The sequence below is a fragment of the Crotalus tigris genome, unplaced genomic scaffold, assembly GCF_016545835.1.
Source record: "Crotalus tigris isolate CLP2741 ecotype Arizona unplaced genomic scaffold, ASM1654583v1 scf7180000017700.2314712, whole genome shotgun sequence".
In the NCBI taxonomy this organism is placed as follows: domain Eukaryota; kingdom Metazoa; phylum Chordata; class Lepidosauria; order Squamata; family Viperidae; genus Crotalus; species Crotalus tigris.
Genome location: NW_024096576.1, coordinates 2,097,114 through 2,112,111, shown reverse-complemented (window position 1 = coordinate 2,112,111; position 14,998 = coordinate 2,097,114).

Sequence of the window (14,998 nt, the reverse complement as noted above, 5' to 3'; positions counted from 1 at the left end):
AGATGAATTTTGAGTACCTTTCCCAACTTAGGTGGAAGAAAATCCCTGCTTCTCAATCTTCCTTAAAGATATCAATTTCTGATATATGGAAGATGATTGATAGACGATAGTAGGTAGATGATAGATAGATAGATAGATAGATAGATAGATAGATAGATAGATAGATAGATAGAGATGGATGGATGGATGGATGGATGGATGGATGGATGGATGGATGGATGGATGGATGGATAGATAGATAGATAGATAGATAGATAGATAGATAGATAGATACAAAGTAAAAAAAATCTTCAATTATGTTCATAATCAATCCTGCATATGCTTTTTTGCTTTTCCCTTGCAACAACAGTAGGAATTTAATTTGGAAAGTACTGAGTAGAATATAGAAATAAATCAACAATGTTAATAGATACTGAAACAGGATGGGGAACAAATAGTGAGCTGTAAATTCTACAGTCACATTTTAATCTAGATTTTTTTTTAAAAAAAAATCAAGGACCTAAAACACTCATAGACCTACACAAGTGAAGTCTATGTTCAAGGCAAGTATATATTAATCCCATAAAATGGATATTGCAATAGGAAAAGATACCTTACACATAGCCTATACTTCCTGTTGCAGTAAGTATAATGTTCAATGCAAATGTCATTGAACATTATATCATATGGATTTTAGTAAGCATTTCAGATAAATTTGCATTCATATTAAGTTTTATTTAGTTGTTTGATGCAATCATCATGACTAAGTTTGTTTCCAAAGTCAGAATATGGTTAAAAATCATCTTATTTTGAACTATTTCAAATCCACAGCAAGACAAGTTGCTCTGGTCAGGATAGAAATATCTGATCTACAGGAAAAGCAATTTACTATAAAAATCAACCGAAACAAGATAGTCTCCTAACTACTGATGTGTGAACCTAAAAAGGCACCACACATCCATTCATTTTGGATAAACATCCTTGCATTTGGATGCTTATCTTAAGCTTACATAAATTTATCTTGCTGAACCTGTTTGAAAAATCATATTGGCAATCTTTCAAAAAATGTAAGGTTTCCTAGTGAGATTTCTCATACTTTTTCATTTTCACTCATGTTAAAAAATAAACCAGGAAAATGTCATATCTTGGATAAAGTTAACATGCCCTTGTGTAACTTATGGATGTTATAAAGAAGTTCTAATTCAACATTAACCTAAATAGGTTTGGGTTTTGCTTTCAGCTAAATGTTGCATACAGTTTTGTCATGCTACTGCCTCTTTTATTTTACATCTTAACATTAGGAATCATTGAATAATTTTGGAATAGAGTTCAGTTTACATTATTGTGGCTAATCCAGTTTATCTATGGAGTAGTGCAATTATGCTAAACAATTGCTGATTTAGCAGTATTCGCAAAGGATGCAGAAAATCCTTTGCAAATGCAACAAACTGGAACTTCCATGACTTCTCTTTCTTCCTCTCTCTTCCTTGGCAATTGCTAAGGCTATTGTATCAAGTACTTTATGTAACATCTCCAGATCCATCAATAATGAGACCATACATTTGGATGGAAGCTGATCTTTACTGATTTATATCTATAACCAGGATCTCTTACAGTGCCCAGCACCAATATGATGAAATTATCTGAGCACAGGTCTAAATCAAAGCAATAATTATGGTCAAAATCTAAAATTGCATAAATACTTGTTTAGATGTGTGTTATGTATGTGTACACTTTTGAGAGCAACAGAATTTAATTTTTAATGTGTGCCAGCATGCCCACAGTAAAAAATGACAATGAAGGTTACCTTACTTATTTGAATATTCAAGGTGTGGGATTGCAATATCCTATCTATGCTAATTAAGTTACTCGTATGAAATGGAAAGGAGACTTTTTTTTAAAAAAAGTGGATGGATTGGCAGGAAGAATTGGTATTAATAAATAAAAACCTTCCTTGCACTACTTGCAGAAAAAATATACATAAGGTCAATAATTTGTATCTCCCAAAATACATAGTGGAAGAAACTGATACGTAAATATTGTATCTTGCCATTTCTCCAGCTAGTCAAGGACACTTAAATGGGGATCTCTCTTTATTCATTCACACAACAATGCTAAGAGATAGAATGCTTGAGAAAATGCTTGGCCTGAAGTAAGCCGAACCTGAAGCTATGGGTCCTTAGTTCTAATCTAATGTATGACTTTATAGATATCAGTGCAGTGGCTTTTAGAACTTTGACAAATACAAACAAACCAGACAGAATAAACCAGTTAATATTAATTGAGCTGACTAATGGATTTGTGCCAATTTCAGGAATCAAACTCAGTTTTAAAAAGATGATACCTACATGGTTATCAATACATCACACTCAGTTATCTAAGTTCCCTTCCTTTTTCTATCTCTGTGTTGTGTGTGTGTGTGTGTGTGTGTGTGTGTGTGTGTACATGTCTATTCAGGAAACTGATAGGCCTGTGGATTTTTTATATCAAGAGTAATATGTGCGGAGATGTATTGGTTTTACTTCCCTTAGATATACATTGATGTAGATTGTCCTTCCATTTGTTATTAAGAACTATCTGGATAGAAAACAGATTCTATGATTTAAACTTAGGATGAGGTTCACCAAACCCATCATTAGTGAGAGGAGGTTAGGGAATGGGAAAGGATCTGAGTATTTTGATTTAAAAGAGTTTGAGTTATTGTATATATGAGAGAATATGAGTTGTATGTGAAGAGCTCAACTCAATGGCTAGTCAGTTATGATTGCCTGGTTAGGGATATATAAGCTATTTGGGGCTGTTTAAGGAAGGAAAGCCTGATGAATCACAGCAGGAATGGGCATGAGCCATATCTCACTAATTTTTGGATCAAGGAAGATACGGCAGAAACATTTGGATAGACCATTACAGGGGAAGGAAGATCTCCAGTCTGGTGGTGATCCTATCACCAATGCAACCGATGTACTGTAAGGGTTTACCTATTTGAATGGACTATACAGACACATTTAGCTTCTTACTAGTATTCCAGCAGACTTTACTAGCATTCCTTTCCTGCCTTCTTGAGTTGGTCTTTTGATTAGTGGTAGAAAGTCTTCACTCTTTGCCATTTTGTGATTTCTGTCTCTATGCTTGGAGGCTAAGTGGCAAAACTTAGGAATCTATTTTTATCCAATAAAAATCATTTCAAGTCTGACTCAGTCTTCATATTTGCCTCAAAAGATGTGATATGTTAAAAAAATGGGAGGAGGCTTTCTGTTATATTACTATGGTCGGATCATACCCCGAAGCAGCTGAAGTCAGCATTTTAAAACCATAGGGTACACAGCTTTGGTCCACAGAGAAAATTTATTAAGTGAAAACTTCCATACCTCACACTGAGATGTCTGATGACTGAGATGTCAGTCCCTGAATTTCACCTAGAATTCCTTCTAGGAAGTAGTCAGGATCCTGCAATAAGTTACTGGGTTTCAATAACAGAGGTTTACTGGTTTAATGAGATAAGCATCAGTGCATTTACACACACATTCTTACTCATCACTCTCATATAACCAGATTCAGCCTAGAACCAATCTAGGCTGAATCAAGATAAGAAGCAGCTAGCTTGCTCTTTCCAGAGCTTTTACATATCTGGCTATGTCACTATATATAACATTGATTAATTATCATTTATTTGTTTATTTATTTGATCTACTACTCCAAGGTCCTTCTGTTATTCTTATTCCTCAAATATCTACTTTTTCTCCCCATTTCTCCTTGGAAAGTGTGCAAAAATCAGTAACTTCTAGATAGTGGTTAGTCTTTGGATAATGGTATTAATTTTTACTGATGTTTGAGATACTGGTTCTTATTTGCAGAGATTTTATTTTGCCTATTATAATATAGCACAATGTTATGAGGAAAGCAACAATCCCAGCATGAAGCTAGATTAAGTATACACAGAATTGTTACTAAGTTTTGTCAACCAACAACTAACAAAAATAAAGAAGCAAGTAAGCCAAGTTGATGAAGGAATGGCCAGTCTCATATGTGATATTTTATATGTTTCAGCAGCTGTTTGGAATGGGAATTATAGGGTTGGGTTATAGGTCCACTCCCAAAGTATTTTTCCCAGAATTCTATCTGACCTTGCCAATTAATGAAGCAGGCCACCGTCACATGCTGCCTGTCTATTTCATGACATGAGGGTGTAAACTGACATTTGACAATTGATTTCTGACTCAATATGGTAAGCTATCTCTCTTCCTCTCTTCTTGTTTGCTTTTGCCTTTTATGCATTATTATTATTATTATTATTATTATTATTATTATTATTCCTTCTTTATGGTTAAGAATAGAATTCAAACAAAAATGCAATTAAGAGAAACAAAAACTGCAATAATAAATTAACTAATTTATTAACTAATTGACTAATTATCAATATGCTGCCTATTCAGGATAGCCTAAATCAGATAGCCAAATCACTTGCCTCACTTAACCAATGAATGGGGCCAAGCCTGATTAACAATCAACAAAAGCTGCAGTACAAACTGACAAAAGAGTATATTTCTTTAAATAGTCATGTTCGTTGATTACAAAATAACCATGATTATGACCACTCTTAATATTCTTTTATTAATTATCATTCCTACTATACATGTATATTGATTCAGTGTCCAACAAGAAAAAGAGTTGTCCCTATCTAAATCATGCCCTTTCCCCCCTAGAAATCAATGCTATCAATATTATTCTGCTTATTCACCCCAGCCAATTAAAAAGACAAGTTATTATTCTTAATGCATAGTGAATGAAAAATGACCCATATCTGAATCACAAAATTAAATACCATAAGATCCACATTCTTACTCATTTATATCCATTCGTTCTTCATCAGGTTGCCTGTGAAATCAAACCTGATCCCCATGAGAATCATGCATAATTCAATCTCTGTGCAATTTTCTTTCACTTTTTGGCTCATTCTGCATGCTTTTAAACCTCCTCAAATATGTTGAACAGCATATAAATCAGTGATCTTCATCTTGCTACAAAGAAGGGCTGGAGTAGTGGTTGAAGTACTGGACTTGGACTGAAGACATCCAATTTCAAGTCCCCATTTGTATTGATGGGGGGCTTTGTTCTGTTCTGTTTTTGTTTTATTTTGGTGGTAAAATGAAGGGAGATTCCTTAGAAACCACTTTGAGCTCCCACAGGAGAATGATAAACACAATAATACTATAAGCAAATAAGTGTCCTAGTTCAAAAGGTGAATGTGCTATTTCTACAGGGCTTTATTCATATGATTTTATTGTCATGAACTGTAATAGACATTCCAATAAAAACTTTCTTTCTGATAAGAGACATTCAAGATTATCTGGTGAGTAACCAATTTACCTCCTTCATGGATTACTGCCTTGTCGTGGTGAAGGGACTTGAGTAACTCAATGAAGCTATGAGCTATGCCATGCAGGGCCACCCAAGACCGACAGGTCGTAGCAGATCACAGGATTAGAAAAGGTCAGTTTACATTCCAATTCCAAAGAAAGGCAATGCCAAAGAATGTTCAAACTATCGCACCATTGCACTCATCTCACATGCAAGTAAAGTTATGCTTAAAATCTTACAAGCCAGACTCCAGCAGTATGTGGATTGAGAACTTCCAGAAGTACAGGCAGGATTTCGAAGAGGCAGAAGAACTAGAGATCAAATTGCCAACATAGGCTGGATCATGGAGAAAGCTAAGAAGTTCCAGAAAAACATCTACTTCTGCTTCATTGACTATGCTAAAGCCTTTGATTGTGTGGATCACAACAAATTGCGGCAAGTTCTTAAAGAGATGGGAATACCAGACCATCTTATTTGTCTCTTGAGAAACCTATATGCAGGTCAAGAAGCAACAGTGAGAATTGGACACGGAACCACTGATTGGTTCAAAATTGGGACAGGAGTTCGGCAAGGCTGTATGCTGTTACTCTGCCTATTTAACTTTTATGCAGAGCACATCATGAGAAAGGCAGGGCTAGATGAATCAAAAGTTGGAATTAAGATTGCCGGGAGAAATATCAGCAGATGATACCACTCTAATGAGAGAAAGTGAAGAGGAACTAAAGAGCCTCTTGATGCGGGTGAAGAAGGAGAGTGCAAAAGTTGGCTTGAAACTCAAAAAAACAAAATCATGGCATCCAGCCCTCTGAATTCCTGGCAAATAGATGGGGAAGAAATGGAGGTAGTGACATATTTTATTTTCCTGGGCTCCAAGATCACCATATATGTGGACTGCAGTCAAGAAATTCTTTCCATGCAGTGTGGCAAATATTGCAACCATAGCAGGTGGTTGCTCTATAGACATCCATGAGATTTCTCTTCCCTGAAGCAAATTCAGTAGCAAAATTGTTCTAATGTAAGGAAAAAACATTCTTACAGTCTACACTGTCAAAATTAGTTTATTATAGTGCTTTATCTCCCAAAAAAGCTCCTGGGGGGGGAACATGGATAGAAGCAAAATATAGTATAACATTGTTTTATCAATAAAATATTTGTTGGAATGTCTAATGTACGTTGAGAAAAGCTGAATACTTCATTGTCTTTTCTCAACTATACTGAAAATGTACTGCTGTTATTTCTTTCTGTGACCCTTTTTGGAGATATTGCCTATTAGGAGAAGAGAGTCAACTAGCACAATAACACTTTTGCTCAACATGGCATGTATATTTGCATTTATTAGGATATATTCCAGCACTCTTCTCCAAGAAAACCAGAATTAGAAAATGCAAATTTCTTCATTATAGAATTCATAGACCGAGACTTGCAGCCAAGAATATACCTCCCAAATACTGACTAGCTGTGTTGGCCAAGGCATTTGATGGCAAAAGGCTGGCTAATGGAGAAGAAGCAGGAGATGAAGACCTGTTGTCCATATAAAAGCATGCAGGAATTTCTTGGAGCAAATGGGTAGAGCATCTGTTTTCTCCAAATGGAGTACCTTTTGATGCAATTAGTGTGACTCTATATTGCCAAAATTAGTAGCACAGAGATTTGATTGAGTTAGCAGCTGAGTATGCTACTCAGGCAGTGGGAACAGGGCCCTTGAAGCCATAAAAGGTAAAGACTCTGATGCCTAAATTGTCAGTCTTTCCTTTCCTTTATGGCCGACCAATAAGTAGTTCCTGAAAATGCTGGATTAGCCTGCAGCTGCAATTATCGGTTTCCACCTCTTCTTCACTTGGTTCTTGGAATCTAATTCTGAACATGCCCTTTCATCCTGGCTAACATAACATAAATGGATTCCGTTCTTTTCCTATTCTGAGGCAATGAAAATTGAAACTATCTCCTGTAGTGAGAGTCCAGCACTGATTTTCTAATTCCAACTCATGAAGAATAAGATATTAATGAAATCTGGACTTCATCCATAGTTTTATATCCCCCATTTTTTTTCTCCATAGCTTGAAGTTCTGGGGGCAAGGACATAAAGTGATGTCATTATAGTATCAAGGTAAGCAGTGCCAAGATGTTCCAGAACAATTTGCCAACATGCTGGATATGTAAAAAAGTACATGAAACATATTATCATTTATGGTGGACATGCCCAGTTGCAAAAAAATACTGGACTACAATAAGAAAATGGATCGAAGAAATAATAGACCAACTCATAGACTGGAAACCAGAAATCTTTTTGTTGGGTATTTTAAACAGGAAATATAGTAAAGAAATATGGTACTTAATTTTACATATAATAACGGCAGCAAGAATAGCGTATGCACAGTGCTGGAAAAGTGAGAATATACCATCAGAGGAAGAAGTGATAAGAAAAATCCTGGACTGTGCTGAGATGGACAAATTAATAAAAGAGATAAAAGAAAAGGAAGACATAGAGTACTATATAACATGGAACAAGTGGCATTACTGGTTAGCGACTAGAAACAATAGAGGAGAATAAATATGGAAAGGTCAAAAGTGAAAATATGTGTATAATAATGTATAATAATAATAATATAAATTATTCTTAGAAGTAGAATATGAAGGAAGAAAAATGTAAATAAGAAACAATGGGGCAATAAGGACAATTATTCTAAAGAAAAATAAGGGGGGAAATGTAAATAATAGAAGATTACCATTACGTAATCATTGTTTAAAAAAAGGGAGAGCAGCTTATATGTGTGTGTGTGTGTGTGTGTGTGTGTTATGTTTTGTTTTGTTTTGTTTTGTTGGTTAAAATTAAAAAAAAAAAAAGGTAAGCAGGCCAGCCTTGCTTGCAGCTAGATAACCTATTTGTAGATCTGGTCTACCAGCCCATTATATTTTGCCCAATCTTAGAAGGAATGTTTTTGTTACTGAAAATCTGTAGTAAGTAAATAACAATTGTAAGGAAGTAGTTATTACTTCTACTGGGGGGGAGGGGTTGGAGGAGAATTCCATCATCTACTAAAATTACTTCCAGTTAGTGATTTTGTGTTCCCACCATTGACGGACAGTATGCATACCGGGAACCAGCCAATTAATACATTGGAAATGTTCATAGGAAAGAAGGAAATAAGAGCAGAGAAAAAAAACACCAGAGAAATAGTTTTATTAGGTCATTTGTTATTGATAGTGAAGTACAATATGAAGTTCATATCAGATATCTAAGTTACCATTTTCCCCCTTTTGCCTGGTTTAAGAGAATTGAATTGTGTTGTCTACAATTGATCGGGGCATGATCAAAGATTACACAGCAGGAAACTGCTAAGTATAATTTCCAAGGCTTACTACAATAGCAATGAACAATAGCTGACTATTCAGAGAAGTTAAAGAAAAAAAAAAAAAAGACCTTCAGAAACAGTTTTATTTTGGTTGGAGGGATTGGATAAAAGTTCAGAATTTGCAATCATAATCTTTTGTTCTACATAAAGTAAAAGTAAAAAAGAAGTAGCCTCATTCCAAAGAAGGAAGGGTATGCACTGTGGATAAAACCCTGTACAATTCAGCTCTGCCGCTATCATCAGTATTAAATATGATCATTTAAAATATAAATAATAGCAATCCTCTCTTGTCAAAATAAAGTTGCTTTTAAACAAGGTTACACTAGGCAGGTAAAGGCATTATCCACTTCCCACATGATACATTTAGAATTGCTATAAGAAGAACATTAGTGAGGAGGACTGGGGTGAGGGGAGGGAGGATATTTGTCCTCAGGTTCCAGCAGAAAATAGCATGGAACAGAAATTGCTTCCAAATTAGGAATGAAAGGACATGGGTTATCTTGAAGTAACATGATCAACCAAAGTGGTTTCTACCTTAGTGCAGATCATAGCTATCCACTGAGAGGAGCTAGAAATAAAATAGCATCCATTAGAAAAGCTTTCCTTAAAAAGACACAAACAGAAACAAATAGTGGATATTTAGGAAACATAGGGTGTTTTTTTAAAAAAATTGTACATTAAGGCTAGTTTGACATGAACACAAACAATGGGGAAGTTGCATAAAACAGAATTTTATTTTACTTTTCATTCCATCATAACATCCTTTCCCTCCATCACCCTCCCCCCCAAAAAGGATAAAAAGAGTTTGTGCTTATTATCACAGTTGTTTCATACCATTTGCTTGAGAATTCTTTCTATGTGACCTGGGGAGTTCCCATGTAGACGTATCTTCAGGGGCTGGGGAGACTTTGAGACAGTTGTGACTTCTGGCAGTTGCCTGCACAAATCCCTGAAGTAGTTTGCCATTGCTTTCTTCCTAGGGCTAAGAAAGAGTATCAGGACCAAAGTCATTTATCAGGGGTGTCAAACTGGCGGCCCAAAAGCCAGATGTGTCATGTGCAGGCCACACCCATCCCAGCTCCTCAAAGGCCAAAAACATCATGATACATCACAATACGTCACCTTGACGCAATTGAGTTTGACACCCATGATTTAGCTGGTCTTATGCATGAGATAGGACTAGAACATGTTATCTCTTGGGTGCTAGCCTGATTACCTTAACCATTATAGCAAATTGGCTGTCTAGAAACACCTATAGATACTTCAAATAGTCAATAAAATCTGCAACATTCCAAATATTAATTTGAAGGTTTAAAATCTAAGATTTCTCTGATATATCTCTTGTTTTCATAATGCTGTTTGAATTCAAGCTTCTGGAATTCAACTATTTATTGAAATGAATTCAAAAACTAAGTAGGAAGGAAGAACAGCAGAACCTAGTAGTTATTAGATCAGCATTCTGGTTATTCACATAAATCTTTATGTAATAAAATCTTGTTGGACATCACTTGCTGTGCCTCAGCAACCTGACAGAAAAAGCAGATGCTGCCTTTCTGCTCCACAACAGTGGGTAAACATATTTCCTTTTATCTAAAAACCATCATTAATTATAAACTTATTTGCTCTGAAGCATGCACTTAAAATAGTTGCATTCAGAACATAATGGAATCTTTGCTTTAATTTTGTTGTATCTAATAGCTGAGACAACAAAAAAAGTCCCTCTTGTGTTGAACTTTATTGTTCTACAATACATTCAATATTAATTATGGCACAAAATTACTTTAAATTGATACCAGCCAAATCATAATATTTTAAGTTCCTAGCTGAATGTTTAAATCATTTTGCCCAATCATTTTCAATACTTCAGTTTCCCCTAGTTTTAATGATACTGTTCAATTCTATTCATTCTTTTACTACTGCTAACTATACTGAATTCAATAGGAACACTGAAAAATAAGAAGTATCTTTGTGCATATTATGATTCTAACCATATTGCTAGAGTATGCTAAAAATGTAGTGATTAAGAACATGTTGTTCGTCCATCGATTTCGATGAAGACCTTGACATCTTGTGGGTTATGGGCCATCAATGATGTGTCCATAGGTGGCTAATAAGACCGATGTTAGCACAGAATGTTCTGCCACATACTGAACAAAGAAATGTAGACACTGTTACTTCAGCATTTGCAGCTCTGGCTTTGCGGAGTGCTGGCTTTTCTTGTGCCATGATTGTCCTTCTGTGTTCATATGTCTGGCAACCCTGGTACACCAAGGTGTGTCATGTCGGTCGATCATGTGCCAGAAGTTCCCAAGAGATGGTGTTAATATCCAGGCACTTAAAAGAGGTTTTCAACGTGTCTTTGTATTGCTTCTTTTGTCCCCCGTGCAATTGCTTTCCTTAAGACAGCTCACCATAGAAGAGCTGTTTAGGGATGCGATGATCTGGCATCCTTACAACATGGCCTGCCCAGCGCATCTGGGTTTTCATCAACAGAGTGTAAACTGATGATAGGCCTGTTTTGGAGAGGACATCTGTGTCTGGTATCTTACCCTGCCACCGGATCCTCAGAATTCTACGAAGGCAAATCATGTGGAAGTAGTTCAGTTGATTAACATACCTCCTGTACACTGTCCAGGTCTCACTAGCATACAATAGGGCAGTTAGCACTGCTGCCTGGTAAACTTTAAGCTTGGTAGCAAGACTTATTCCACGGCAATCCCACACGTTAGTCCACAATCTGCCAAATGCAGAACTTGCCTTGGCAATTCTACAGTTGACCTCGATGTCAATTGTCACTGCACGGGAGAGGGTACTACCAAGATACGTAAATTGGTCCACTGCTTGCAGCTTTTGTCCCTTTACTGTGATGGTAGGCTCTTGATATTGGGCTTTTGGAGCTGGCTGGTACATCACTTCAGTTTTCTTCGTGTTGATGAAGAGGCCAAAGTTGTCACAAGCGGTTGCAAATTTCTCCATGCTGCCTTGCATTTCCTGCTCCGATCCTGCATTAAGGGCACAGTCATCAGCAAAGAGGAGATCTCGTAGCACAGTCTCCTTTACCTTGGTGACAGCCTGAAGTCTTTGCAGGTTGAACAGTTTCCCATCGGTTCTGTACCTCAGATTAACTCCCACTGAGCTGTTCTGAAAGGCGTCTGACAGCATGGCTGAGAACATCATGCTGAACAGGGTTGGTGCCAGCATGCAGCCTTGCTTAACACCATTAGTAACAGGGAAGGCCTTGAGGCTCCACCATTATCAGAACACGAGCCGCCATGCCATCATGGAACTATCGTACCATCAGAATAAATCTGTCAGGGCACCCAAACTTCGACATAATGCGCCATAGTTCTTCATGACTGTGTCAAAAGCCTTGGTGAGATCCACGAAGGTGATATATAGTTCACGATTCTGCTCCTGACATTTCTCCTGGAGCTGTCGAGCTGCAAATATCATGTCCACTGTGCCATGCTCTTTGCGGAAACCACACTGTGTCTCAGGTAGCATACCCTGTTCCAGATGGTCAATCAGGTGATTTAGCAACACTCGTGAAAAGATCTTGCCTGCAACGGGGAGAATGATATTCCTCTATAATTATTGCAAACTTTCCTTTCCTCTTGTAGAGATGCACGATGGACGTGTCTTTCAGTTCCTGAGGAATGAACCTTGTTTCCAGAAAGATTGAAACAACTGGGTAGGTTTTTCAACAAGCACAGCATGCCAGCCTTATAGACTTCCACTGGGATTGGATCAGATCCTGGCGCCTTACCACTGGAACATTGACTGATGGCCTGTGAGGTTTCAGCCTCTGATGGTAGGGCATCCAGGCTATAGTTCATATCTACCTGGGGTATCCTGTCAATCGCCTCATTATTGATGGTGGATGGGCAGTTCAGCACAGAGTGGAAATGCTCATCCCAATGCTGTAAAATCAAGGTCTTCTCAGTGATAAGAGTTGCACCACTTGAATCCAGTAAAGGAGAGCTTCCTAAGGGCTGGGGTCCATACAGGGATCTAAGGGCTTCATAGAATCGTTTGGCATCATTTCTATCAGCAAACCTGGATTTCATCTGCTTTGGCACTCAGCCAGGAGTCCTGCATCTTGTGGAGCTTGCTCTGTACAATCCTGAGAGTGTTTATAAAAGCATTTTTCTTTGCAGTTGACGACGGTTCGTTCTGATGAGCGCGGTAGAGATGGTGGTTTTCAGCAAGCAAGGCCTTAATCTCTTCATCGTTTTCATCAAACCAGTCCTGCTGCTTCCTATACGAGGATCCAAGAACCTTAAGTGCAGAAGAGTGCAAGATGTCCCGGAAACATTCCCAGTCCTTCTCAGCATTTTCCTGTATTTGCAGCTCCAGGAATTGATTGTCAAGATCTTTTACTAATGAAGCTACCACATCAGGGTTTTCCAGTGTACTGACATTGATCTTTTTCAACACAACTCTGTTTCCCTGTGGACGATTCTTTGGCTTGATGTGAATATTTAACTTGGAAATGATGAGTCTATGGTCAGTCCAGCAGTCAGCACTCGGCATAGCCTTAGTTACTCTTACATCTTGCATGTCTTTCCTCCACACAATGACATAATCAATGAGATGCCAGTGCCTGGAGGGTGGATGCATCCAGGACGTCTTTTTATGAGTAGGTAGGCGAAAGATGGTATTAGTAATGACCAGATTATGAGCAGCACATGTCTTCAATAGCAACAGGCCATTGCTATTACACGTGCCAATTCCATTTTTACCAATAACGCCATCCCAGGTAGAGTGATCGGACCCCACTCTCGCGTTGAAATCACCAAGTAAAATCAGCCTATCGGTGGGCTTCACAGTTGAAAGTAGGGCATCAAGATCTTCATAAAACTTGTCCTTTACCTCATCTGGATTTGTCATTGTGGGTGCGTAGGCACTGATTAGCGTGGCTTGTTTTCCACTTAGTAATGGGAGATGCAGTGTCATGAGTTGATCATTCACACCCTTAGGAAGACTGGCAAGTTGGCGAACAAGATGGTTCTTAACCGCTAAGCCAACTCCAGACTCACGACGTTGGTCACTGCTACGTCCACAGCAAAAGAATTTGTAGCCACATCCTGTTTCTGTGAGCTGACCTTCATCGGCTAGACGAGTTTCACACAGGGCTGCAATGTCAATGTTAAATCTTGCAAGCTCTCTGGCTACCAAAGCTGTTCTTCTTTCTGGGCGATCTGCTAATAGATTGTCTTGAAGCGTACGTACATTCCATGTACCAATAATAAGTGATAACACCTTGTGTTTCGTCTTAAATTTTGTATTTTGACTGCATGAGATGGGATTCCCTCTAATCGCGGTAGGCTGGACAGGGTTTGAAAGAAGCAACAATGTTTAGGGCACATTTTCTAGCCCCTTCCTCATACTACGGAAGTGAGCAGTGTGATCCTAAAGAGGGCTGCTCAGTCGATCAGATAGACACAGAATCCAGCTGTTGCTTCATCATCAAGAAGCGACCACTAGACCTGAGCCGCCTGTGTGCAGGTCCGCGTCCAGTGATTCCACACCTGCTGCTTCTTCGCTCGCCTATTGCCACAGGACTTTGAGATTTATCAGAGTTAGGGAAAGTCAAGATGTCAAGACTTGCACGTGGATTGGATTTAAGTGAGGGAGAGGTGCGCATAGTCAGCCTCACTCTCTCTTCCCAGATTCCATCTTATTCCAATGGCAGGACAAAAGTGAAGACATTTGGAGATGGGCTGGGTGCCGTGGTTGACCAGGGCATCTTTTGTGTCTTGCCATGCTCTCAGCATACCATGTCGCTTGCAGAAACTGCCTTCATGACCGTTGGTTTTATTTTAATAGATCTCATCCGCTCACTCCACTAGAGTCTGTCTTCACATGCTCAGGATAGACAAAACCCTTGCTCACCGAGTGTCGAAGACACAACAGCTACTCTCAACCTGGTTTGGCCAGCCTGTCGAAGCTGTTGCCTGGGGTGTGGCCGCTGCGCATGTTACAGCTACTAGGAGCCACAGGTGAGAGCTGAATGTCAGGTGGGGACCAAAGGTGTACAAGCTGCCCTAAAAGGCACGACATGCCCTACACTAGAGGTACTACCCCTCCTTGAACACCCCATACACCCCGATTAAGAACATAATTTAGCATTGTAATTACATTTTAGGTTTATGGAGGTTCCCAAGATCTCCTTTTGGATAATAAGGTTAGAGGAGGATCATATAGCTAGATAAAAGTGTGGATGGTTCTTCCATCCAGAATTGTAGAAAATATAATAGGAAATGAAGATGGTAGAAAACAGTTACATATCAATGTAGGTTGTATTA